Below are 27197 nucleotides of genomic sequence, written 5' to 3'. Positions count from 1 at the left end.
ACACATTTCCTGCATATTATTATGGGGGGAAAAAAAAAACATATATATGAGTGAATTCTCCAAGAGAAGAATGATATCCTTACTGATATTCTCTCTTGATAGCAAATTATTTTTTGAAAGCATTGAAATAATTTCAGCATTTATTAAATGTCTCCTGTTTTTCAGTCTCTGTGTTTTTGATATATTATCTCACTTGATTATCAAAATAGTAACTGAGTTGTAAATATCCCCACTCTTATTTGAAACTTGAAGAATCAAAGTTTAGAGAGGTCAGGATTTGAACCCAGGTTTTCTGACTTGGATCTCTCGGTAGTGCAAATGGTTAACATACACTGCTGCTTATCAAAAGGTTGGCAGTTCAAGGCCACCTGGAGGCACCTCTGAAGAAAGGCCTGAGAATTTACTTCTCGAAAATCAGTCATTGAAAATCTTCTGGAGCACAATTTTACTCTGACACACGCAGGGTTGCCATGAGTCAAAGTTGACTGTAGACCAACTTTTTTTTTTCCTGACACATCCCACCAAGGAATGGAGGGAAGCAGCAACGCTCTTACAAAGACTCTACACTCTTACTACTCAAATTGCGGTCCCTGGTCAAGCAGCATGATCATTACCTGGGAACGTGAAATGCTCAGGTGCTCAATGCTAAATGCCCCACCCTGGGCCTACCAATTGGAATCTGTATATGACACGATCCCGGATGATACATATACACTTCACAGTGACAGACACTCTGCCCTGTATCACAAGGCTTCCATACACCATTATCTCAATGAGGAACTTTCTCAAATATCCAAGAGACTACACAGCCAAACATCTAGCTTGCGCCTGGGGACTAGTGCCAGAAAAAGGCATGTCTCTAAGGCCTGCCTGCAAAGCAGAGCTTTCAGTTTAATGCACTGAGCAAACCACGTCTGTTCCAACATCTAAAAAAAATTAAATTTTTCTTTTTTCTAAGTACTGCATATATTTAATCAAATACATCTGTTCAGCCAACATATTGTCAACTAAGTTCATTGAAAGTTAAGAACTTCAGACACAGTTCTAAGAGCTGGATAAGCATACAACTATTTGTTGTTACAGCTTCAATTCAGGACAAGTGCTTTCAACATACAGTAGGTAACATTAGCCCTTTGGGCTTACTGTGGCAGAAAGAACAAAAAATGTGAAAGTCCATAAGTCTTTCCTAGGTCAGGTAATTATAGTAAGCATGAGTAACAAATTGCTTTCCACCATATTATCCTGTTCCCAAACCACTGGCTTCATGTTTACTTGTTTTGTAGAGATGAGTTCTCCCTTCTTGCCCCCAAGGGCCATTTCTCTTATATTAGAGTATATATTTTTTAATAAACTGTTTTAGGTACAGATGAAGACTCCACATACACAGAAATAACTAATATAACCTGTAAATATTTAAAATGTTACTTTACTCTTTAAAAATAATGATTGCTTTTAAGAAAACACAACTTACCTATAATGCATATTCATAAAATAACATTTAGTTTACCACTTCCTAGAAATGCAATGTAGTCAATCTTCCTCCCACCTAGTAGTTCTGACATATTAATATTTAGAATCCACCTAATTATAGACATAAAGATGCATTAAAGCCAAACCATGAGATTATGTGTTCCTAGAAAGGTTTGGAGGAACATAGAAGAAGAAAAGAAGGAACAAAACACCTGTGGTCAATTATCACGTTTAATTCTGGGACATGCACAATCTCCAAGCACCAAGGAGTCCTGCCTTTTCTCTGTTGGACACACATAGTTATGGTTCGATGCAATACGAAGCTGAAATAGAAAGTGCTTTTTTTTCTATTGCTAATGAATATTTGAATTTACCTGTGTTCTAAAGAGACCCAAGGAGGATGCTGTCTATCTGTTGCTGTTGTAACAGAAATACTTCAAGTGGGTGACTTCGATGAACATAAATTTATTTTCTTACAGTTCATGAGGGTAGAAGTCTGAACTCAAACCAGCGGCTCTAGGAAAAGGCTTTCTCTCTCTCTCTGGGCTTTGAGCGAAGATCTTTGTCTCATTCAGCTCCTAATTTCTTGGTTCCTTGGCGATCTTCTTGTGGCATCTACCTTCCCAAGTTTGTTCTTGCTTCTGTGCCTGGTCTGCTTTTTTATATCTCAAAAGTTATTAGGTTTAAGATGTCCCTAAGGTGATATGGCCTGATTAACATAACAAAGAAAACCTTATTCCCAAATGGGTATAAGTCTTCCAATTCCAAAACCTGTTTTGGGCGGGACACAAATCAATCCATAATGATGACTATGGGAGACTTTTAACGAGCAAAAAGTTCACTCTTCTCTATCTTCTATGTTATCAAACACTTTCACACTACCTCAGAGAAATTTTAACAACATATTAATAACTGTCTGAAAATTAACTTATTCCTAAGTTTCATAAAGACAGTAAGTATTCACTTACAATAAAGGTCACATTTTAATAGAGCCAGTAGCAATATTTAAGCCAAGGTAATCTTTTTTTTCTTTAATGTCCTCTCATCTCAGACTCACTTGCGTAAGTAGATGGAGCAAGATTCTTTTTGGTAAATCATGGCCTTGATTCTCCTAATGGACACTCTTGTCTACTTTCGAAATTTCTTGACAGTGGGCTTCAAAGATTTGTGGAACCATCAGAGCTGTGAAGCTCTCTGGCAGCCATAGCCCCAGGGGCTGACAATCCCTTTGATCCTACAGTGTAGTTACAACAGTTTTGAAGTGAAAAGAGGAAGTGATTTAGAGAGGGGGTCTATTTGTTTTCATGACTGGGGGACACCACAGATCACACCCCTGGAAGCTCAGCAGCGCTTTTCCCTCTGACTGCACTTCAGAATTGCCTGTGCAGCTTCCAAAGCATCCCAGCCCACACCACTTCTAGGTTAATTGGTTTGGGGTGTAGTATATTTTGAAAAGCTCTCCAATCGATGCTAATGAGCAGCTAGGGTTGAGAATCATTGTGCTAGAGCTTCCCATTTAGAATACTAAGTATCTTCAAGAGAGCAATAAATAAACCCTCCAACTTGGGGATAACCAGAGCGAGGGATTGATTCCAGCTCACGAGTCTTTTTAATGTGGTGGAAAAAAAAAATCAGAGAGAGAGAGCAAAAGCAGCAGCCTTGCCTGGTTTGAATTTAAGATGGGAAATCCTGACATATCCATAAGTAAACACTAGGGCAGAAAAAGAAGTAAATTAACTCTGATATAGAACGCATACAAGGGCCCTGTTGTTACCAAAGAGGTAATGCTCACCAAGAGGAGATATCTTAGGCTTCAAGGAATCTACCATCCAAATATATGCAGAAGTTAGCAAGAGGAATGGCTGTAACCCAGTGTCAGGAAATACTAACAATCCCTAAAGGAATAGCTGCAAGGAAAATTGAAAGCAGATCATATACATATATGATGATTTGTCTATATATCAAAATTTGAACTTTAGATATTTTATGGTGTTTAATTTAATTTACTTACTTTAAATAATGACTTTCTTTCTAAAGTTCCAACAGAAGAGCCCTAAAACTAAACCCATTGCCATCAAGTCAATTCCGACTCACAGCCACCCTATAGGACAGAGTAGAACTGCCCCATAGAGTTTCCGAGGAAAGTCTGGTGGATTCAAACTGCTGACCTTTTGATTAGCAGCCATAGGTCTTAACCACTAAGCCACCAGGGTTTCCAGAAGGGCCCTCCCTACTCAATAATATTGGAGAATATGTGAGCTCGGATAAATCCTATCAGTGATCTCTCAGAGGCAACTACTCAATTGGCATCCCCAAAAGAAAGGTTAGAGAAGTGAAACCTAAACAAGCATTATTACAAACTCACAAATAAAAAAAGGGACACCAGTTTTCTATACCAACACGTACAACTACTAAACTTGTTTAGGGCATATAATGCCACTTCAGCGTGCCCTGTTTTCATTCGACCGCCACATTATTTGCAGACAAAACCAACCAGGGAACTTGCACTCTAATTTTTTAGTGCTGACTAGTGCTCAAATTCCTACTGCACAGGTAATTTATTATCACACTTTTGATTATCACAGGGCCTGACTTTGATTGATTTCTCTGATTAGAATTTATAAACAACTAGACAAACAATTACTTGGGGACTCTAGGTGTCAATGGGTTCAACAGAAGAGATAACAAAAATAAAATCTAATAAATACACTGCAACTTTTCCTCATTTACTAATTATTTTGTTTTTTGTAAATCATGTCTTTCTAGTCAACCTGGAAAAGAGACAACTGCAGAGACACCTCCAGAAGACCCCAAAGAAGACTGATTCAGTGTATTGGGTAGAGTGTCATGTACATCAATTGACCATATGCTTTATGGTATGTATGGAAACATACACAGTTTAAGACACAGAGAGGAAGCTGGGGAGCAGCAGAACACTTTAGCTCTTACAAAGAATGTATCAGTCATCCTAGGAATTGGACCATCAGAGCCTTCCATGTATGCTTATATCTGCTTAGGAGAGAACCTTTCCCCTCTTCTTATGTTTTCTTTGATCTTTAAATAACCTAGAGGGTCAAAGTTGACAAAGGGCAAAGAACACCTCACATTTTTCATCATAATACTCACAAAATCTAAGTGCGTGGTGGTGGTGGTGTTAGATGCCATCAAGTCAGTTCTGACTCATAGTGACAGTATGCACAACAGTACGAAATACTACCTGGTCCTGTGCCATCCTCACAATTGTTGCCATGCTTGGGTCCATTGTTGCAGCCACTGTGTCAATCCATCTCCTTGAGGGTCTTCATCTTTTTTGTTGACCCTCTACTTTACCAAGCATGCTGTCCTTCTCCAAGGGGTGACCCCTCCTGATAACTTGTCCAAAGTCTGTGAAACATACTTCTTTCAAGGCAGATTTGTTCCTTCTTTTGGCAGTCCATGATATATTCAATATTCTTTGCCAACACCATAATTCAAAGGCATCAATTCTTCTTCAGTCTTCTGTATTCATTGTCCAGCCTCCACATGCATATAAGGTGGCTGAAAACACCATGGCTTGGGTCAGGCACACTTTTGTCCTCAAAGTGACATCTTTGCTTTTCAGCACTTTAAAGAGGGCTTTTGAAGCTGATTTGCCCAATACAATATGTCTTTTGATTTCTTGACTGTTGTTTCCATGGGTGTTGACTGTGAATCCAAGTAGAATGAAATCCTTGAGAACCCCAATCTTTTCTCCATTTATCATGATGTTGCTTATCGGTCCAGTTGTGAGGATTTTTGTTTTCTTTATGTTGAGGTATAATCCATACTGAATGTTGTGGTCTTTGATCTTCATCAATAAGTGCTTCAAGTCCTCTTCACTTTCAGCAGCAAGCATAATGCAGGTTCTCAATGAGTCTTCTTCCAAACTTGATGCCCCGTTCTTCTTCATATAGTCTAGCTTCTCAGATTATTTGCTCGGCATACAAATTGAATAGGTATGGTGAAAGAAGACAACCTTGATGCACACCTTTCCTGACTGTAAACCATGCAGTATCCCCTTGATACTTGATATTATCATTAACTTTACATACAAGCAAAATTTTGCTGAAGATCGTTCAAAAGCAGCTGCAGCAGTATATTGACAGGGAGCTGCCGCATGTTCAAATAGGATTTAGAAAAGGTCGTGGAAGTAGGGATATCCATTGTCAGATGGATCCTGGCTGAAAGCAGAGAATACCAGAAAGATCTTTACCTGCGTTTTATGGACTATGCAAAGGCATTTGACTGTGTGGACCATAACAAATTTTGGATAACATTGCAGAGAATGGGAATTCCAGAACACTTAATTGTGCCCATGAGAAATCTGTACATAGATCAAGTGGCAGTCATTAGAACAGAACAACAGATATTACATGGTTTAAAATCAGAAAAGTTGTGCATCAGAGTGGTATTCTTTCACCATACTTATTCATATCTAAGTGTGTAGTGAGACTTACCTCATTTCAAGTAACAGAAACTTATTCAAGACACCATTAAGAGAAAGTGCAGTTAATGATAATAAAAAAGAATGCAAAACTTATTGGGGCAAAAAAAGCTAATAAGAAGTCAGTTCCGACTCATAGGGACCCCATGTGTGTTAGGATAGAACTGTGCTCCATAGGGTTTTCAGTGGCTGATTTTCAGACATAGATCATCGGGTCTTTCTTTTGAGGAGCCTCTATGTGGACTGGAACCTCCAGCCTTTTGATTAGCAGCTGAACACGTTAACCATTTACACAAGCCAGTGGGGAAGAGAGGCAGCTAGAAAAAAAGTCTGTTTTGTAACTCTCTCTCTCACAGAGCATCTCCACTTATATCTGATCGCATGCCTCCCCCCTCACCAATCCTCCCCCCCTTACAACTTCACAGCCATTTCCATCTTGGACCCTTCTACCTGTATCATCAGCTCCCACTTTCAGGAATGTAAGCTAGAACAATGAGTTAGAGTTGGGGGTGGTACCTTAGCTTGATCTTCCATATCTAATGAGTGTGTTTGCGGGATCAACAAATAATAGAGAAGAATTTGACATAGATTATATACTCCTAACAAGGAAATGGAAACCCTGGTGGCATAGTGGTTAAGAGCTACAGCTGCTAAACAAAAGGTGAGCAGTTTGAATACACCAGTGCTCCTTGGAAATCCTATGGGGCAGTTCTACTCTGTCTATAGGGTTACTATCAGTTGGCATTGACTCCATGGCAATGTCGTTTTTTTTTTTTTTTAAACAAGGAAATGGAGCACCATGGTGCAGTGGTTAAGAGTTCAGCTGCTAACCAAAAGGTCGGCAGTTTGAATCCACTAGCTGCTCCTTGTAAGTCCTATGGGACAGTTTTATTCCATCCCATGGGATCACTATTTGTTGAAATTGACTCGACGATGGGTTTGTTTTTTTTTCGTTTAACAAGGGAATGAGGTTTACCCTTTAGTCTCATATTTTTTCCTATTCCATGTCTCCTCTTCTGCTTTTCCTTATTAAAACCTCTTGACAATTTCTTGGGGTGCTCATCAAACTTAAGAATGTTCTCATTTTGGGTTATAATTTTAACAAGTTCAGTAAACATGAGAAGAGAGAACTTAGGCGGTCAAACCCAACATAAATAACACCAGGTCTTCAGTTTCCTTGAAGTGTCTAAGATATAACAAATGCTAAATATACAAGACATAAGAACAAGCATCAATCTACTGCTAAATATGGATGTTATACTCTTTTATTCCTTATAGAAATAGTTCAACATTGTTTAGTTTTTCTTCTCAGATCTTCCTTCAGACTTTTGTCCCTGGTTCAAATCCCAATTCTATTTCCCACCAGTCTTGCCAAATTGCACCATTCCCTGAAGGTAGGTCTCAATTCCAATATCATATAGAAAGCCACTACTCACCACTCCGGAAAACAACTTCCTTCTTCAATGCTCTAAAAAAATGCTCTAGGTTACTTATATTCTCAAAAAGTCATATATTCTATTTGTCACTATTTTTAAAAATCTCAGGAACATGTTTTGTGAATTACTTGGTGACACTTTGTAACATGCTTTATTTAATACAGCAGCATGTTGTTGTTGTTGTTGTTAGGTGCCATTGAGTCGGTTCCGATTCATAGCAACCCTATGCACAACAGAACGAAACACTGCCCGGTCCTGAGCCATCCTTACAATCATTGTTATGCTTGAGCTCATTGTTGCAGCCACTGTGTCAATCCACCTCCTTGAGGGTCTTCCTCTTTTCCGCTGACCCTGTACTATGCCAAGCATGATGTCCTTCTCCAAGGACTGATCCCTCCTGACAACATGTCCAAGGTATGTAAGACACAGTCTCACCATCCTTACTTCTAAGGAGCATCCTGGTTGTACTTCTTCTAAGACAGATGTGCTCGTTCTTTTGGCAGTCCATGGTATATTCAATATTCTTTGCCAACACCACAATTCAAAGGTGTCAATTCTTCTTCGGTCTTCCTTATTCATTGTCCAGCTTTCACTTGCATATGATGCAATTGAAAATATCATGGCTTGGGTCAAGTGCACCTTAGTCTTCAAGGTGACATCTTTGCTCTCAAAACAGCAGTATGGGACATACACAAATCATTTCTAAAAAAGGTGTCAAATGCATCTATATTTGCCTATATTTGGAAACCCTGCTGGTGTAGTGATTAAGTGCTACAGCTTCTAACCAAAGTGTCTGCAGTTTGAATTTGCCAGACTCTCCTTTGAAACTCTATGATGCAGTTCTATTCTGTCCTATAGGGTCGCTGTGAGTTGGAATCTACTTGACAGCACTGGGTTTGGTTTGGTTTTATATATATATATACATATATATGCACACATACACACATTCACATATAAATGTATATATATATGACATTTTCAAATAAAAACAAATCTGGAGTTAAGTAAGGAGACAATTCACCTGAAGTCTATTGCCTTAGGGAGAACACCCTAGTCCCAGGATCTATAAATATTTCAATAATGAAACATTAGGGCTTTACTCTTCCAGGGAAGAGTAAGCAGGGCTAGCTGGAACTTCATGAGGGAGGAGATCAAACAGTGGAAGTGAGCAGAAAACAAGATTGGGCCAGTTTAACAGAAAATGTTTCCCAAGTGGTTGGCTGATTCTTGGTTCTTGGGATGTGCTGTTTCGAGTGGAATATTCCACTCCTTAGTGCATGACTGAATAAGAATATGGTTTTAAGATTGAAGGAACACTCATTAACGACCTGAAATATGCAAATGACATAAATTTTCTTGTCAAAAATAAAAATGGCTTGAAGCACTTAGTGATGAATGGCAAAGGCTATAGCCTTCAGTGGAGACCCTGGTGGCATTGTGGTTAAGAGCCATGGCAGCTAACCAAAAGTTTGCTAGTTTGAATCCACCAGGCACTCCCTGGAAACTCTATGGGGCAGTTCTACTCTGTTTGATAGGGTTGCTATGAGTCAGAATCGACTCAAGGGCAATGAGTTTTTGTTTTTTTTTATAACCTTCAACATCACAATAAATTAAGAAGAAATTAAAGTCTTCAATGAGTTCATTCTATTTGCATCAATGCTCAATATCCATGGAAGCAGCAGACAAGAAATCAATGAATTGCATTGGGCAAATCTTCTTGAATAAGTCTCTTTAACGTTTTAAAATGCAAATATGCCATTTTTGAGGACTTAGGTACGCCAGACTAAAACCATGGTCTATTCAATTGCCTCATATGCATGTGAAAACTGGACAATGAAAAAGGAAAACAGAAGAATTGATGCATTCGAATTGTGGAATTGGCAAAGAATGCTGAATATTCCGTGGACTGCCAGAAGAACAAATTAGTCTTAGAAGAAATACAACCAGAATGCTCCTTAGAAGAGAGGATGGTGAGACTTTGGCTCCTTGCTTTGGACTTGTTATCAGGATTCAATTTCTAGAAAAAGACATCATTTTTTGGTAAAATAGAGGGTCAGCGAAAACAAAGAAAATCCTCAAAGAGAAGAAATGACCCAATAGCCACAAGAATGGACTCAAGCATACCAGTGATCATAAGGATGGCACAGGACTGGGCGATATTTAGTTCTGTTATGCACAAGGTCGCCATGAGCTAGAACCAACTCAAATGCAACAACACCTTGGGGACAAGCCAGAGTTCATGGTCCTGTGAGAAAGCGAGAAGCCAGACTAAAGCTTGGTCAAGCCAAGCTCTTGGGTAAATTATAGGTGACTGTGAGGACTTGGTCAATATTTACCACTATATTCTAATAAATTCATAGATAGGTGTTACCATACAGTCATTGTGCTATAGACACTACAGAAATGAATACTCTATTTTAAAGTACAATAGCAAAGTAACTTGATAAACAGCATATACTTATATGTACCAATTCACCATTTAGCCAAAGCCTGTCAGTTTTATTTAAAAATCTTTAATTACTGCAAGACAATAATTTTCAACATGCTATGATATTTTTGTAAATTATATATATTTGTAATAATCTAATTTATAGATGTATAAAATACATATTGTCAATTTTAGAATTATAACTAATGTTTTTTGACACATTATTGGTAAAATGTGATGAAGGAACTGTTCTAAAGACGTAATTACAGTCCTTAGAGAAGATCCAATGAATCATTTTAATAGTTCCCACTACAATAGAATCAGTCACCACAGAAATACAGAAAAGGCTATTATTTGTGATACTGGTGACACTCCCTCCTCCCCACAAGAAACAGCAGACATTTTGAAGAATAAATTTTCCTTTAACAGGACAGCTGAGCAAACCCAAAAGTGTTTGATAAACAGGTTTACCCTGAAAAACTTAGAAGGTATAAAAAGTGGAATTATTTGTTCATACAGATACTCAGATATTTATCTCAATGAAAAGAACAACATAAAGCCTTAAAAAAAATAATAATATTCTTGAAAACTATGCAAATGTATTCAGGAATAAGAAAACATTGGTTTTCTTATTCTTTGAAATATAAAACATCTGGTCTTCACTATACAGCTAGACTACAGCTCATGGTAGTGTTTCCTAAACTGTATTTCATGTAAGATGTTAAAAATGTCTTAATAAGATACTTGAAATAAATTTTTTTTAATAACTTTTATTAAGCTTCAAGTGAACGTTTACAAATCCAATCAGTCTGTCACATATAAGTTTACATACATCTCACTCCCTACTCCCATTTGCTCTCCCCCTCTTGAGTCAGCCCTTTCAGTCTCTCCTTTCTTGACAATTTTGCCCGCTTCCCTCTCTCTCTATCCTCCCATCCCCCCTCCAGACAAGAGTTGCCAACACAATCTCAAGTGTCCACCTGATATAATTAGCTCACTCTTCATCAGCGTCTCTCTCCCACCCGCTGACCAGTCCCTTTCATTTCTGATGAGTTGTCTTTGGGGATGGTTCCTGTCCTGTGTCAACTGAAGGTCTGGGGAGCATGGCAGCCGGGATTCCTCCAGTCTCAGTCAGACCATTAAGTTTGGTCTTCTTATGAGAATTTGGGGTCTGCATCCCACTGATCTCCTGCTCCCTCAGGGGTCCTCTGCTGTGCTCCCTGTCAGGGCAGTCATTGATTGTGGCCAGGCACCAACTAGTTCTTCTGGTCTCAGGATGATGTAGGTCTCTGGTTCATGTGGCCCTTTCTGTCTCTTGGGCTCTTAGTTGTCGCGTGACCTTGGTGTTCTTCATTTTCCTTTGCTCCAGGTGGGTTGAGACAAATTGCTGCATCTTTGATGGCCGCTTGTTAGCATTTAAGACCCCAGATGCCACATTTCAAAGTGGGATGCAGAATGATTTCATAATAGAATTATTTTGCCAATTGACTTAGAAGTCCCCGCAAACCATGTTCCCCAGACCCCCGCCCTTTCTCCGCTGACCTTTGAAGCATTCATTTTATCCCGGAAACTTCTTTGCTTTTGGTCCAGTCCAATTGAGCTGACCTTCCATGTATTGAGTGTTGTCTTTCCCTTCACCTAAAGCAGTTCTTATCTACTGATTAATCAATAAAAAACCCTCTCCCACCCTCCCTCCCTCCCTCCCCGCCTCGTAACCACAAAAGTATGTGTTCTTCTCAGGTTTACTATTTCTCAAGATCTTATAATAGTGGTTTTATACAATATTTGTCCTTTTGCCTCTGACTCATTTCGCTCAGCATAATGCCTTCCAGGTTCCTCCATGTTATCAAATGTTTCAGAGATTCGTCACTGTTCTTTATCGATGCGTAGTATTCCATTGTGTGAATATACCACAATTTATTTACCCATTCATCCGTTGATGGACACCTTGGTTGCTTCCAGCTTTTTGCTATTGTAAACAGAGCTGCAATAAACATGGGTGTGCATGTATCTGTTTGTATGAAGGCTCTTGTATCTCTAGGGTATATTCCTAGGAGTGGGATTTCTGGGTTGTATGGTAGTTCTATTTCTAACTGTTTAAGATAACGCCAGATAGATTTCCAAAGTGGTTGTACCATTTTACATTCCCACCAGCAGTGTATGAGAGTTCCAATCTCTCCGCAGCCTCTCCAACATTTATTATTTTGTGTTTTTTGGATTAATGCCAGCCTTGCTGGTGTGAGATGGAATCTCATCGTAGTTTTAATTCGCATTTCTCTAATGGCTAATGATCGAGAGCATTTTCTCATGTATCTGTTGGCTGCCTGAATATCTTCTTTAGTAAAATGTGTGTTCATATCCTTTGCCCACTTCTTGATTGGGTTGTTTGTCTTTTTGTGGTTGAGTTTTGACAGAATCATGTAGATTTTAGAGATCAGGCGCTGGTCGGAGATGTCATAGCTGAAAATTCTTTCCCAGTCTGTAGGTGGTCTTTTTATTCTTTTGGAGAAGTCTTTAGATGAGCATAGGTGTTTGATTTTTAGGAGCTCCCAGTTATCGGGTTTCTCTTCATCATTTTTGGTAATGTTTTGTATTCTGTTTATGCCTTGTATTAGGGCTCCTAGGGTTGTCCCAATTTTTTCTTCCATGATCTTTATCGTTTTAGTCTTTATGTTTAGGTCTTTGATCCACTTGGAGTTAGTTTTTGTGCATGGTGTGAGGTATGGGTCCTGTTTCATTTTTTTGCAAAGGGATATCCAGTTATGCCAGCAACATTTGTTAAAAAGGCTATCTTTTCCCCAGTGAATTGACACTGGTCCTTTGTCAAATATCAGCTGCTCATATGTGGATGGATCTATGTTGGGTTCTCAATTCTGTTCCATTGGTCTATGTGCCTGTTGTTGTACCAATACCAGGCTGTTTTGACTACTGTGGCTGTATAATAGGTTCTGAAGTCAGGTAAGGTGAGGCCTCCCACTTTCTTCTTCTTTTTCAGTAGTGCTTTGCTTATCCGGGGCTTCTTTCCCTTCCATATGAAATTGGTGATTTGTTTCTCTATCCCCTTAAAATATGACATTGGAATTTGGATCGGAAGTGTGTTGAATGTATAGATGGCTTTTGGTAGAATAGACATTTTTACTATGTTAAGTCTTCCTATCCATGAGCAGGGTATGTTTTTCCACTTAAGTATGTCCTTTTGAATTTCTTGTAGTAGAGCTTTGTAGTTTTCTTTGTATAGGTCTTTTACATCCTTGGTAAGATTTATTCCTAAGTATCTTATCTTCTTGGGGGCTACTGTGAATGGTATTGATTTGGTGATTTCCTCTTCGGTGTTCTTTTTATTGATGTAGAGGAATCCAAGTGATTTTTGTATGTTTATTTTATAACCTGAGACTCTGCCAAACTCTTCTATTAGTTTCAGTAGTTTTCTGGAGGATTCCTTAGGGTTTTCTGTGTATATAATCATGTCATCTGCAAATAGTGATAACTTTACTTCTTCTTTGCCAATCCGGATACCCTTTATTTCTTTGTCTAGCCTAATTGCCCTGGCTAAGACTTCCAACACGATGTTGAATAAGAGCGGTGATAAAGGGCATCCTTGTCTGGTTCCGTTCTCAAGGGAAATGCTTTCAGGTTCTCTCCATTTAGAGTGATATTGGCTGTTGGCTTTGCGTAGATGCCCTTTATTATGTTGAGGAATTTTCCTTCCATTCCTATTTTGGTAAGAGTTTTTATCATAAATGGGTGTTGGACTTTGTCAAATGCTTTTTCTGCATCAATTGATAAGATCATGTGGTTTTTGTCTTTTGTTTTATTTATGTGATGGATTACATTAATGGTTTTTCTGATATTAAACCAGCCTTGCATACCTGGTATAAATCCCACTTGATCAGGGTGAATTATTTTTTTGATATGTTGTTGGATTCTATTGGCAAGAATTTTGTTGAGGATTTTTGCATCAATGTTCATGAGAGATATAGGTCTATAATTTTCTTTTTTTGTAATGTCTTTACCTGGTTTTGGTATCAGGGAGATGGTGGCTTCATAGAATGAGTTGGGTAGTATTCCGTCATTTTCTATGCTTTGGAATACCTTTAGTAGTAGTGTTGTTAACTCTTCTCTGAAAGTTTGGAGGAACTCTGCAGTGAAGCCGTCCGGGCCAGGGCTTTTTTTTGTTGGAAGTTTTTTGATTACCGTCTCAATCTCGTTTTTTGTTATGGGTCTATTTAGTTGTTCTACTTCTGAATGTGTTAGTTTAGGTAGGTAGTGTTTTTCCAGGAATTCATCCATTTCTTCTAGGTTTTCAAATTTGTTAGAGTACAATTTTTCATAATAAACTGAAATGATTCTTTTAATTTCGTTTGGTTCTGTTGTGATGTGGTCCTTCTCATTTCTTATTCGGGTTATTTGTTTCCTGTATTTCTTTAGTCAGTCTAGCCAATGGTTTATCAATTTTGTTAATTTTTTCAAAGAACTAGCTTTTGGCTTTGTTAATTCTTTCAATTGTTTTTCTGTTCTCTAATTCATTTAGTTCAGCTCTAATTTTTATTATTTGTTTTCTTCTGGTGCCTGATGGATTCTTTTGTTGCTCACTTTCTATTTCTTCAAGTTGTAGGGACAGTTCTCTGATTTTGGCTCTTTCTTCTTTTTGTATGTGTGCATTTATTGATATAAATTGGCCTCTGAGCACTGCTTTTGCTGTGTCCCAGAGGTTTTGATAGGAAGTATTTTCAGTCTCGTTGCTTTCTATGAATTTCCTTATTCCCTCCTTAATGTCTTCTATACCCCAGTCTTTTTTCAGAAGGGTGTTGTTCATTTTCCAAGTATTTGATTTCTTTTCCCTAGTTTTTCTGTTATTGATCTCTAGTTTTATTGCCTTGTGGTCTGAGAAGATGCTTTGTAATATTTCGATGTTTTGGACTCTGCAAAGGTTTGTTTTATGACCTAATATGTGGTCTATTCTAGAGAATGTTCCATGTGCGCTAGAAAAATAAGTATATTTTGCAGAAGTTGGGTGGAGAGTTCTGTATAAGTCAATGAGGTCAAGTTGGTTGATTGTAGCATTTAGGTCTTCCGTGTCTCTGTTGAGCTTCTTACTGGATGTCCTGTCCTTCTCCGAAAGTGGTGTGTTGAAGTCTCCTGCTATAATTGTGGAGATATCTATCTCGCTTTTCAATTCTGTTAAAATTTGATTTATGTATCTTGCAGCCCTGTCATTGGGTGCATAAATATTTAATATGGTTATATCTTCCTGATCAATGGTCCCTTTTATCATTATATAGTGTCCTTCTTTATCCTTTGTGGTGGATTTAAGTCTAAAGTCTATTTTGTCAGAAATTAATATTGCTACTCCTCTTCTTTTTTGCTTATTGTTTGCTTGATATACTTTTTTCCATCCTTTGAGTTTTAGTTTGTTTGTGTCTCTAAGTCTAAGGTGTGTCTCTTGTAGGCAGCATATAGATGGATCGTGTTTCTTTATCCAGTCTGTCACTCTCTGTCTCTTTATTGGTGCATTTAGTCCATTTACATTCAGGGCAATTATAGATAAATAAGTTTTTAGTGCTGTCATTTTGATGCCTTCTTATGTGTGTTGTTGACAATTTCATTTTTCCACATACTTTTTTGTGCTGAGGAGTTTTTCTTAGTAAATTGTGAGATCCTCATTTTCATAGTGCTTGACTTTATGTTAGTTGAGTCGTTACGTTTTTCTTGGTTTTTATCTTGAGTTATAGAGTTGTTATACCTTTTTGTGGTTACCTTATTATTTACCCCTATTTTTCTAAGTAAAAACCTAACTTGTATTGTTCTATATCGCCTTGTATCACTCTCCATATGGCAGTTCAATGCCTCCTGTATTTAGTCCCTCTTTTTGATTATTGTGATCTTTTACCTATTGACTTCCATGATTCCCTGTTATGTGTATTTTTTTTTTAATTAATCTTAATTTGTTTTTGTGATTTCCCTATTTGAGTTGATATCAGGATGCTCTGTTTTGTGACCTTGTGTTGTGCTGATATCTGATATTATTGGTTCTCTGACCAAACAATATCCTTTAGTATTTCTTGTAGCTTTGGTTTGGTTTTTGCAAATTCTCTAAACTTGTGTTTGTCTGTAAATATCTTAATTTCGCCTTCATATTTCAGAGAGAGTTTTGCTGGATATATGATCCTTGGCTGGCAGTTTTTCTCCTTCAGTGCTCTGTATATGTGGTCCCATTCCCTTCTTGCCTGCATGGTTTCTGCTGAGTAGTCAGAACATATTCTTACTGATTCTCCCTTGAAGGAAACCTTTCTTTTCTCCCTGGCTGCTTTTAAAATTTTCTGTTTATCTTTGGTTTTGGTGAGTTTGATGATAATATGTCTTGGTGTTTTTCTTTTTGTATCAATCTTAAATGGGGTTCGATGAGCATCTTGGATAGATATCCTTTTGTCTTTCATGATGTCAGGGAAGTTTTCTGTCAGGAGTTCTTCAACTATTTTCTCTGTGTTTTCTGTCCCCCCTCCCTGTTCTGGGACTCCAATCACCCGCAGGTTATCCTTCTTGATAGAGTCCCACATAATTCTTAGGGTTTCTTCATTTTTTTTAATTCTTTTATCTGATTTTTTTTCAGCTATGTTGGAGTTGATTCCCTGGTCCTCCAGATGTCCCAGTCTGCATTCTAATTGCTCGAGTCTGCTCCTCTGAGTTCCTAGTGCGTTGTCTAATTCCGTTATTTTATTGTTAATCTTTTGGATTTCTACATGCTCTCTATGGATTCTTGCAACTTATTAATTTTTCCACTATGTTCTTGAATAATCTTTTTGAGTTCTTCAACAGTTTTATCAGTGTGTTCCTTGGCTTTTTCTGCAGTTATCCTAATTTCATTTGTGATATCATTAAGCATTCTGTAAATTAGTTTTTTATATTCTGTATCTGATAATTCCAAGATTGTATCTTCATTTGGGAATGATTTTGATTCTTTTGTTTGGGGGGTTGGAGAAGCTGTCATGGTCTGCTTCTTTAAGTGGTTTGATATGGATTGTTGTCTCCGAGCCATCACTGGGAAACTAGTTTTTCCAGAAAATCTACTAAAAAAAAAATGCAGTCAGATCTCTATCAGAGTTCTCCCTCTGGCTCAGGCTATTCGGATGTTAATGAAGCCGCCTGGGGAGGGTGGGGGAGGGAACAGAGAGATAGGAGAGTAGCACCTCAGAATATAGCCAGAGTTGCTTGTCTTGCTTGGAAAGACTATTATATCTGAGACTCCCGTGGGGCGCGTCGCCTATGTGTGCTGGCTGTGTGTAGATTGCCCCCGGGGGGTCTGGCCCTCTGGAGTCACGGTCAGATCCTCCGCTTCCAGCCCCATACCCAGTGTCAAGGCTCCCCTACTGGGACGGTGCACTCTCGACTCCAAAATCAGTTGCTGCCTCCCGGGGACTTCTCATCCCTCCAGCGGCGTGGCCGTGCCACCTCCGAGAACCAGTTGGGCCTCCTCCCGGGGTTAGTTCAGATGGGTGGAGCAGGTCCCCGTGCTTGTGCCGTGACCGAGTGTTCCGGCTGGGACGCTGTTCTCCCCGCTCCAATAGCAGTCGCTGCCTCCCAGGGACTTCTCCTACCGGCTGCATCCCACGCCGCCCGCGTGACCCGGCTGGTCCCCTTCCCGGGGTTAGTTCAGGGGGGTGGAGCAACTCTCCGTGTTTATGCCGTACCTGCATCCAGTCCAAATCCCTGCGGGACGGTTCCCCGGCTCGGACGCTGCTCTTTCTGCTCCAAGACCAGTCACTGCCTCCCGGAGACTTCTCCTACCGGCTGCGTCCCATGCCACCCATGGAACCGGCTGGTCCCCCTCCCAGGGTTAGTTCAGGGGGGTGGAGCCGCTCTCTGTGCTTGTGCTGTACCTGACTGGTACGCTGGCTCCAGGCTCTGGAAACAATCGCTGCTTCCCCGTATTAGTTCGTTCTCCGTCTCTAAATCTGTGTTTGTTGTTCAGGGTTCGTAGATTGTTATGTATGTGATCGATTCACTTGTTTTTCTGTGTCTTTGTTGTAAGAGGGATCCGAGGTAGCGTCTGCCTAGTCCGCCATCTTGGCTCCACCTCCTTGAAATAAATTTTTATATTAAAATTATTTCACAGAAAAATAGGCCTGTGGTCAAATATGTTTCCATTCTTTAGCTACAATACCTGTCAGTGCCTTGATTTTACTAATGTACATTGATCTTTAATCTCTAATACAGGGGTGGATTATACAATTATTTCTAAAGTTATTTGGCTATGTAGAAGGTACCCAAACAATGGTGGTAACTGTGAAAACCTTTACCATATTTTATAGTAAGTCTGATTTATTACATTTAAAATTAGAACATAAACAAAAATATTATTAGAAATAACTTTAAGAGACTATTTAAAAACATCTTAAGAGTAGACGAGGAAAAGTTTATGCTGAGTTTCAAAAATACTCAGTAAATATTTGTTACCAATAAAGTCTAAATCAAAGTTAAAAGGTTATAATCGAAGAACAGGAAAATTTCAAAGAATGGAAAACTTACTCAATGCAAGTACCCGGATGCCTCTGTGATCTTTAAAAAAAAAAAAAAAAAGAGCTTTGTACCTACCTTCTCTTATAGCAAAGGAAAGCTTCTCTGTCCCTCTGGCTCTCGCTTTGTCCCACTACTACTGCCATCTTGGCCCTCAAAGAAACAGTTAATTTGCAAGATAAAAAGTTCAGATATCTTGATCTATTTTTTCTTCCCAACTCCCGCTATCGTAAAACATCAGAAGTTTGCATGTTTTCTTTAATAAGAGAAACCACTCTCTTTGTTGAAAACACAGAAGACTATGGGGTGTTTTGGGAGCACCAGTATGCATTCAGGGAAGCCCTCTAGGATATTTCCAAAACTATTTATCACGTGGTATTGAGCAGGCCTTTTCTTGTTCCTTCAGAATGGATGCCTAGGGCCCAAAGCCGGAAGACAAAGAAACATTAAAATCCTGAACTATTAAGAAAGTCATTCATAAATGGGCCTACCAACCTCTCTGGAGAATGAACTAGTCCCTCTATTTTCTGCCATCGCCTAAAGTTCCCTTCTTCTTGCCTCTTGTATAAAAGAAGTGTAGAGATGAGAGAGGTAGAAAGACAGTTACGGGAGTCTTTGAAGGATGTCATTTGCTAAGGGTTATCAACTCCCTGACTCATGGTTGTGATCCATAGGGTTTTCTTTGGCTGACAGTGACAGGCGGTACAAGGTGCACTGGCCGGGACTGAGCCTGGGTCTCCCACATGGTAGAGGAGAATTCTACCAGTGAACCACCACTTCCCCAAGGTGAAGAGTATGCTTCCTTTACGATTCTACAGCAAGTGAGGGGGAATAGTACTCTAGCTTCTGGACAAGAGAAAAAGTCTGGCCTTTCATTCTCTTCCTGGAGACCAATCAGGCCTGCTGCTGTTCTATGTTATTACAGAGATGTGTTTATTATTAGAGAGGATCAGAAAAAGGAAAATGATGAATGGCTTTTCTGGGGTGTTGTAGAAGCAGCTGGCGGTGTGATAGGGGCTGTTTATATGTTAGAGTCACATAAGATTCCTGGGTGCTCAGGGTGCCCCTCAGGAGCTAGCATCATCTTGCTAGTACTGCACCTAGCAGGCTGCCTGAGAGTCATGTGGTCTGCAGTCACTAAAAGCTCTGGGTTTTCCCACTGCAAGCTGAAGAGGGTGAAAGAGGCCAAGCCAGAGCCAGCTCAAAGGGCTCTCAATTGGGAATGGCCACAGGGCCCCGCAGCAAAATCACAAGGTCCTTACCCAGAGGGCACTTGCTGGTGATCAGTGCACAGGGCAATGGCGGAAAGCCACACAGAGGGAAGGCTTCTCTGTGGACAGATAAGTAAAGAGACATTTGTCTTTCCTCTTCTAAACCCCTTGAGATCTCACTGGAAGAGTGTTGGGTCATAAAAAACGACTTGGGAAAGCATCTCAGAAACACTCCTGGTGCCAGTGTGGTCCGGTGAATGAGGAAGGACAGCAAGTTCTCTCTCTCCAAATCCCAGAAGTTCAAGTCTTTACCTTATTTTAAAGGAAAGGTGGGAGGGGTGGCAATGAGAAATGAGGTTGAAATCACATATGAGAAGAATTTTTCAAATGAATTATTAAAGGATGACAAAAAACAGAATACAGTGGAAAACAATGATTGGAAAATTACATTTATGTTAATATTAATACCTTCAGTGATTTGAGACTGCAAAATAAAACCATAAAAATAGGCAATTTTCATATATCAAAGAAAAGGAAAAATAGTGATGTGGCTATTGGACAGCCATGGTGTACTCTTTTGAGTTACAACTCTCAGAGGTGCAGGATACGCAGACATGGCCCCAATCTTACAGAACTTAGGTCCATAAAAAGAGAATTCCATTTTATTTTTAATGCCTTTAATGCACATTGGGAGTCCCTAGGTGGTGAAGTTAACCAGTTCAGCTGCTAACCAAAAGGTTGGAGGTTTGAGTTGACTCAGAGGCACCTTGGAAGAAAGGCCTGGTGACCTTCAAAAAAATCAGCCATTGAAAACTCTACGGAGCACAGTTCTGCTCTGGCACACATGGGGTCCTCATGAGTCAGAGTCAACTTGATACAATTTTTTAGGTAATTCATATTGAGCTTTGATTTGATTCTTTTTTTTTTTTTAGAGATTATGTGCAGGAGGTGGAAGATGCACTCTTTAACTTGTTCTCACTCTTCTAGTTTGTTTATTATGACTCCAATGCTCTGGAAGTGAAAAATGTGGCAACCTGGGCTGGGCACCAAGAGAAAGCTGATATTTTAGTGACAGATTGTACTGAAAACTTTTGCTTTTCCTTCCTTCTTTTATTCCTTCTCCCTTGGCCATCCTTATGCACTCTTCAGCCTTCTGGATGCCTTCCTGCCAATACGCCCCCCCCCTCTTCTTCTGTTTATACATTTGCCTTTCTTGATTTGTCGTAACATGATGTTAAAAATGTAGTTACAAGCTACACCCCCTGCTCTTTCTCACATAAGTAGGTAGACCTTTTAATCGTCTGATCTTTTTTCATTTTCTCTACATAAGTTATAAACAGCTTTGGGTCATTTTTAAAATACAAGTGTTTGGAATTCAATTGATTTGCTTGTCACATTGGTCAGTGGTTCTTGGTAGAAATAAGTACGTATTCTCCGCCTCAGTTATTGTGATATAGTCCTCAGAGAATGCACGAATGCGTGTTATGTCCATGGAAGATATTGGTAACAACCGAAACAGACGCTGTTGATAGACTCCATATTCTTTAATGCACATTTATTTTCCGGAAGTGCTTAAAGAAGGCGGTTTGTCAATTTATTTGATGGCTTTCAGGGCAATTTGTATTCTTTCAGAAAGAAACTCAGTATGTCTATTTCTGCTTGTTGTCTTGAGCAGGTCTCTCAGGCCTATCTTTTATATAGAATTTTGGTCAAATTCAGCTTATTGGAAGGTGTGATTTACTATTCTGAACAAAAATGTTGGCAAATTTGAGGGTAAAGCTCCACATTCATGACATTTGTCAAAAAAAAAAAAGGTGTAACGTGAAACCCCCTTCATCTTCTAAGCCCAGAAGCTCTCTAGGGATAAGCAATATTGTCTCTGGAACAAATTTAGAAATAAGCATGGAACTGAAACTCATATCCCTTTGTAAACTAATTATTTTTTTCTCTCTAATAATGTAAATCCATTTTTATCCTAACTCTAGAGCAAAATGAATTCTCAAATGATACCTAAAACCTCCCAATCTCCTAACCACCTAATTCCCTTTTAGCTGAATTTTAGGTCAAACAAACAAAGTTGGCTGTATTATTAATTAAGAGAAGCAAATCAGAGGAGTTCTATAGTTAGAGACATTCAAGGATTTTTTTAAATTAGTTATGAGGAAACATTATGATGTACTGGGAAAAAATACCAGGTCTAGGGTAAATGTTGAATTTTGTTGGTAAGAGATGGGATATCTTCATATGAACAAATGTATTTTAAATAATTCTGATATTCTAAGGCTTTTCCTGGGTGCTTTCTATAGAAAAGAGATTTGAGATACAGGAAACAAGAAAGCAAAAATTCTATATCAGGCTTTTCGGATATATTTTTTTTTTACTTTCTTTTGGAGAATTTCCCAAGATATACAGGCAGATAAACAGCCATCATTCATTTTTCTCCTTTTTTTTTTTTTTTTTTTTTCTGTCCTCTATTCTTTCACAGCACCAGGTTTTTTTTTTTTTTATTCTTTCACTACATGAGTTTAAGGAGATAAAAACTCTGCCACTTATATAAGGTATTATATTTAATCATGGTTTTTCTGCCACTAACTGTTGATCTTGTTCTTCCTTGTCTTTAAGCATAAGTATGAAATCTTGAGAATAATAACTGATTTGGAAGGGGATATTTATTGATAGTAGACACAAGGGAAACTTATTATCACTATTCAAACTCACAATATAAATTATGAACTGTTTCCGTTGATATCTAATAATTTGCTTCTCAAAGATCAACTCTCCTTATTATTCAGTTATAATTCTTGTATGACTTGAATACAAAATCAGGCTTACACAACAGCAATCCGTTCCAGCAGTCTGCTAATGCTTCCCAGATTGTAGCTTAATGGATCTATCAGGGGTGAGAAATTCGTTGGGGGTCACTGAAAAGCTTCACAATCTGGTCTGGTCTGAGAAAGCAAAGTATTTGATGCTTAAATCATTCGGAATGACTATCCTTCACAGTGGGCTAAGCCAGAATTTTGTGTGCTACTTTGATTCATATTATATTCGTTTCTTTAAAATTGTGAAATAATTACGGGTTGTCTCTTCCTGCTCTCTTCTCTCTTTTTTTTTTAAATGATTTTTATTGTGCTTTAAGTGAAAGTTTACAAATCAATTCAGTCTGTCACATATAAACTTGTATGCACCTTACTACATACTCCCATTTACTCTCCACCTGAGTCAGCCCTCTCCCTCCATCCAGCCTCTCCTTTCCTGACCGTTTTGCCAATTTGTAACCCTCTCTACCCTCCCATCTCCCCTCCAGACAGGAGATGCCAACACAGTCTCAAGTGTCCACCTGATACAAGTAGCTCACTCCTCATCGGCATCTCTCTCCAATCCATTGTCCAGTCCCTTCCATGTCTGATGAGTTGTCTCCGGGAATGGTTCCTGTCCTGGGCCAACAGAAAGTTTGGGGACCATGACCGCCGGGATTCCTCTAGTCTCAGTCAGACCATTAAGTCTGGTCTTTTTATGAGAATTTGGGGTTTGCATCCCACTGATCTCCTGCTCCCTCAGGGGTTCTCTGTTGTGCTCCCTGTCAGGGCAGTCATCGGTTGTGGCCGGGCACCATCTAGTTCTTCTGGTCTCAGGATGACGTAAGTCTCTAGCTCATGTGGCCCTTTCTGTCTCTTGGGCTCATAGTTATCATGTGATCTTGGTGTTCTTCATTCTCCTTTGATCCAGGTGGGTTGCGACAAACTGATACATCTTAGATGGCCGCTTGTTAGCATTTAAGATCCTAGATGCCACATTTCAAAGTGGGATGCAGAATTTTTTCATAATAGAATTTATTTTGCCAATTGACTTCGAAGTCCCCTTAAGCCATAGTCCCCAAACCCCTGCTCTTGCTCCGCTGGCCTTCGAAGCATCCAGTTTATCCTGGAAACTTCTTTGCTTTTGGTCCAGTCCAGTTGAGCTGACCTTCCATGTATTGAGTATTGTCCTTCCCTTCACCTAAAGTAGTTCTTATCTACTATCTAATCAGTAAATAACCCTCTCCCACCCTCCCTCCCTCCCCTCTCTCGTAACCACAAAAGTATGTGTTCTTCTCAGTTTATACTATTTCTTAAGATCACAATACAATATTTGTCCTTTTGCATCTGACTAATTTCACTCAGCATAATGCGTTCCAGGTTCCTCCATGTTATCAAATGTTTCATAGAATCGTCACTATTCTTTATCGATGCATAGTATTCCATTGTGTGAATATACCACAATTTATTTAGCCATTCATCCATTGATGGACACCTTGGTTGCTTCCAGCTTTTTGCTATTGTAAACAGAGCTGCAATAAACATGGGTGTGCATATATCTGTTTGTGTGAAGGCTCCTGTTTCTAGAGAATATTCCTAGAGGTATATTCCGAGGAGTGGGATTTCTGGGTTGTATGGTAGCTCTATTTCTAACTTTTTAAGAAAACAACAGATAGATTTCCAGAGTGGTTGTACCGTTTTACATTCCCACCAGCAGTGTATAAGAGTTCCAATCTCTCCTCAGCCTCTCCAACATTTATTATTTTGTGTTTTTTGGATTAATGCCAGCCTTGTTGGAGTGAGATGGAATCTCATCGTAGTTTGAATTTGCATTTCTCTAATGGCTAATGATCGGGAGCATTTTCTCATGTATCTGTTAGCCGCCTGAATATCTTCTTTAGTGAAGTGCGTGTTCATATCCTTTGCCCACTTTTTGATTGGGTTGTTTGTCTTTTTGTGGTTGAGTTTTGACAGAATCATATAGATTTTAGAGATCAGGCGCTGGTCGCAGATGTCATAGCTGAAAATTCTTTCCTAGTCTGTAGGTGGTCTTTTTACTCTTTTGGTGAAGTCTTTAGATGACCATAGGTGTTTGATTTTTAGGAGCTCCCAGTTATCTGGTTTCTCTTCATCATTTTTGGTAATGTTTTGTATTCTGTTTAGCCTTGTATTAGGGCTCTTAGGGTTGTCCCTACTTTTTCTTCCATGATCTTTACCGTTTTAGTCTTTATGTTTAGGTCTTTGATCCACTTGGAGTTAGTTTTTGTGCATGGTGTGAGGTATGGGTCCTGTTTCATTCTTTTGCAAATGGATGTCCAGTTATGCCAGCACCATTTGTTAAAAAGACTATCTTTTCCCTAATTAACTGACACTGGGCCTTTGTTAAATATCAGCTGCTCATATATGGATAGGTTTATATCTGGGTTCTCAATGCTGTTCCATTGGTCTATGTGCCTGTTGTTGTACCAGTACCAGGCTGTTTTGACTACTGTGGCTGTATAATAGGTTCTAAAATCAGGTAGAGTGAGGCCTCCCACTTTCTTCTTCTTTTTCAGTAATGCTTTACTTATCCGAGGCTTCTTTCCTTTCCATATGAAGTTGGTGATTTGTTTCTCCATCACATTAAAAAATGTCATTGAATTTGGATCGGAAGTGCTTTGTATGTATAGATGGCTTTTGGTAGGATAGACATTTTTACTATGTTAAGTCTTCCTATCCATGAGCAAGGTATGTTTTTCCACTTATGTAGGTCCCTTTTAGTTTCTTACACTAGTACTTTGTAGTTTTCTTTGTATAGGTCTTTTACATCTTTGGTAAAATTTATTCCTAAGTATTTTATCTTCTTGGGGGCTACAGTAAATGGCATTGATTTGCTGATTTCCTCTTTAATGCTCTTTTTGTTGATGTAGAGGAATCCAACTGATTTTTGTATGTTTATCTTGTAACCTGAGACTCTGCCAAGCTCTTCTATTAGTTTCAGCGGTTTTCTGGAGCATTCCTTACGGTTTTCTGTGTATAAGTTTATGTCATCTGCAAATAGAGATAATTGTACTTCTTCCTTTCCAATCTGGATGCCCTTTGTTTCTTTTTCTAGCCTAATTGCTTTGGCTAGGACCTCTAGCACAATGTTGAATAAGAGCGGTGATAAAGGGCATCCTTGTCTGGTTCCCGTTCTCAAGGGAAATGATTTCAGGCTCTCTCCATTTAGAATGATGTTGGCTGCTGGCTTTGTATAGATGCTCTTTATTATGTTGAGGAATTTTCCTTCAGTTCCTATTTTGCTGAGAGTTTTTATCATGAATGGATGTTCGACTTTGTCAAATGCCTTTTCTGCATCAATTGATAAGATCCTGTGGTTTTTGTCTTTTGGTTTATTTATATAGTGGATTACATTAAAGGTTTTTCTAATATTAAACCCACCTTGCATACCTGGTATAAATCCCACTTGGTCGTGGTAGATTATTTTTTTGAAATGTTGTTGAATTCTGTTGGCTAGAATTTTGTTGAGGATTTTTGCATCTATGTTCATGAGGGATATAGGTCTATAATTTTCTTTTTTTGTGGTGTCTTTACGTGGTTTTGGTATCAGGGATATGGTGGCTTCATAGAATGAGTTGGGTAGTATTCCATCATTTTCTATGCTTTGAAATACCTTTAGTAGTAGTGTTGTTAACTCTTCTCTGAAAATTTGGTAGAACTCTGCAGTGAAGCCGTCCGGGCCAGGGCTTTTTTTTGTTGGGAGTTTTTTGATTACCTTTTCATTCTCTTTTTTTCTTATGGGTCTCTTTAGTTGTTCTACTTCTGATTGTGTTAGTTTAGGTAGGTGTTGTTTTTCTAGGAATTCATCCATTTCTTCTAGGTTTGCAAATTTGTTAGAGTACAATTTTTCATCATAATCTGATATGATTCTTTTAATTTCAGTTGGGTCTGTTGTGATATGGCCCCTCTCGTTTCTTATTTGGGTTATTTGTTTCCTTTCCTGTATTTCTTTAGTCAGTCTGGCCAATGGTTTATCAATTTTGTTAATTTTTTCAAAGAACCCACTTTTGACTTTGTTAATTCTTTCAATTGTTTTCCTGTTCTCTAATTCATTTAGTTCAGCTCTAATTTTTATTATTTGTTTTCTTCTGGTGCTTGATGGATTCTTTTGTTGCTCGCTTTCTATTTGTTCAAGTTGTAGGAACAGTTCTCTGATTTGGGCTCTTTCTTCTTTATGTACATGTGCGTTTATCAATATAAATTGACCTCTGAACGCTGCTTTTGCTGTGTCCCAGAGGTTTTGATAGGAAGTGTTTTCCTTCTCGTTGAATTCTATGAATTTCTTTATTCCCCCCTTAATGTCTTCTATAACCCAGTCTTTCTTAAGCAGGGTGTTGTTCAGTTTCCAAGTATTTGATTTATTTTCCATGATTTTTCTGTTAATGATTTCCTCTTTTATGGCCTTGTTGTCTGAGAAGATCTTTGTAAAATTTCGATGTTTTGGATTCTGCAAAGGTTTGTTTTATGACCTAATATGTGATCTATTCTAGAGAATGTTCCATGTGCTCTAGAAAAGAAAGTATACTTTGCACCTGTTGGGTGGAGTGTTCTGTATAAGTCTATGAGGTCAAGTTGGTTGATTGTAGCAGTTAGGTTTTCCGTGTCTCTATTGAGCTTCTTACTGGCAGTCCAATCCTTCTCCAAAAGAGGTGTGCTGAAGTCTCCTACTATAATTGTGGAGGTGTCTATCTCGGTTTTCAGTTCTGTTAAAGTTTGTTTTATGAATCTTGCAGCCCTGTCATTGGGTGCATAAATATTTAATATGGTTATATCTTCCTGGTCAATTGTCCCTTTAATCATTATGTAGTGTCCTTCTTTATTCTTTGTGGTGAATTTAAC

This window comes from Loxodonta africana, chromosome 4 (assembly GCF_030014295.1).
Source record: "Loxodonta africana isolate mLoxAfr1 chromosome 4, mLoxAfr1.hap2, whole genome shotgun sequence".
Taxonomy (NCBI): Eukaryota; Metazoa; Chordata; class Mammalia; order Proboscidea; family Elephantidae; genus Loxodonta; species Loxodonta africana.
This window is presented reverse-complemented; position numbering follows the sequence as displayed.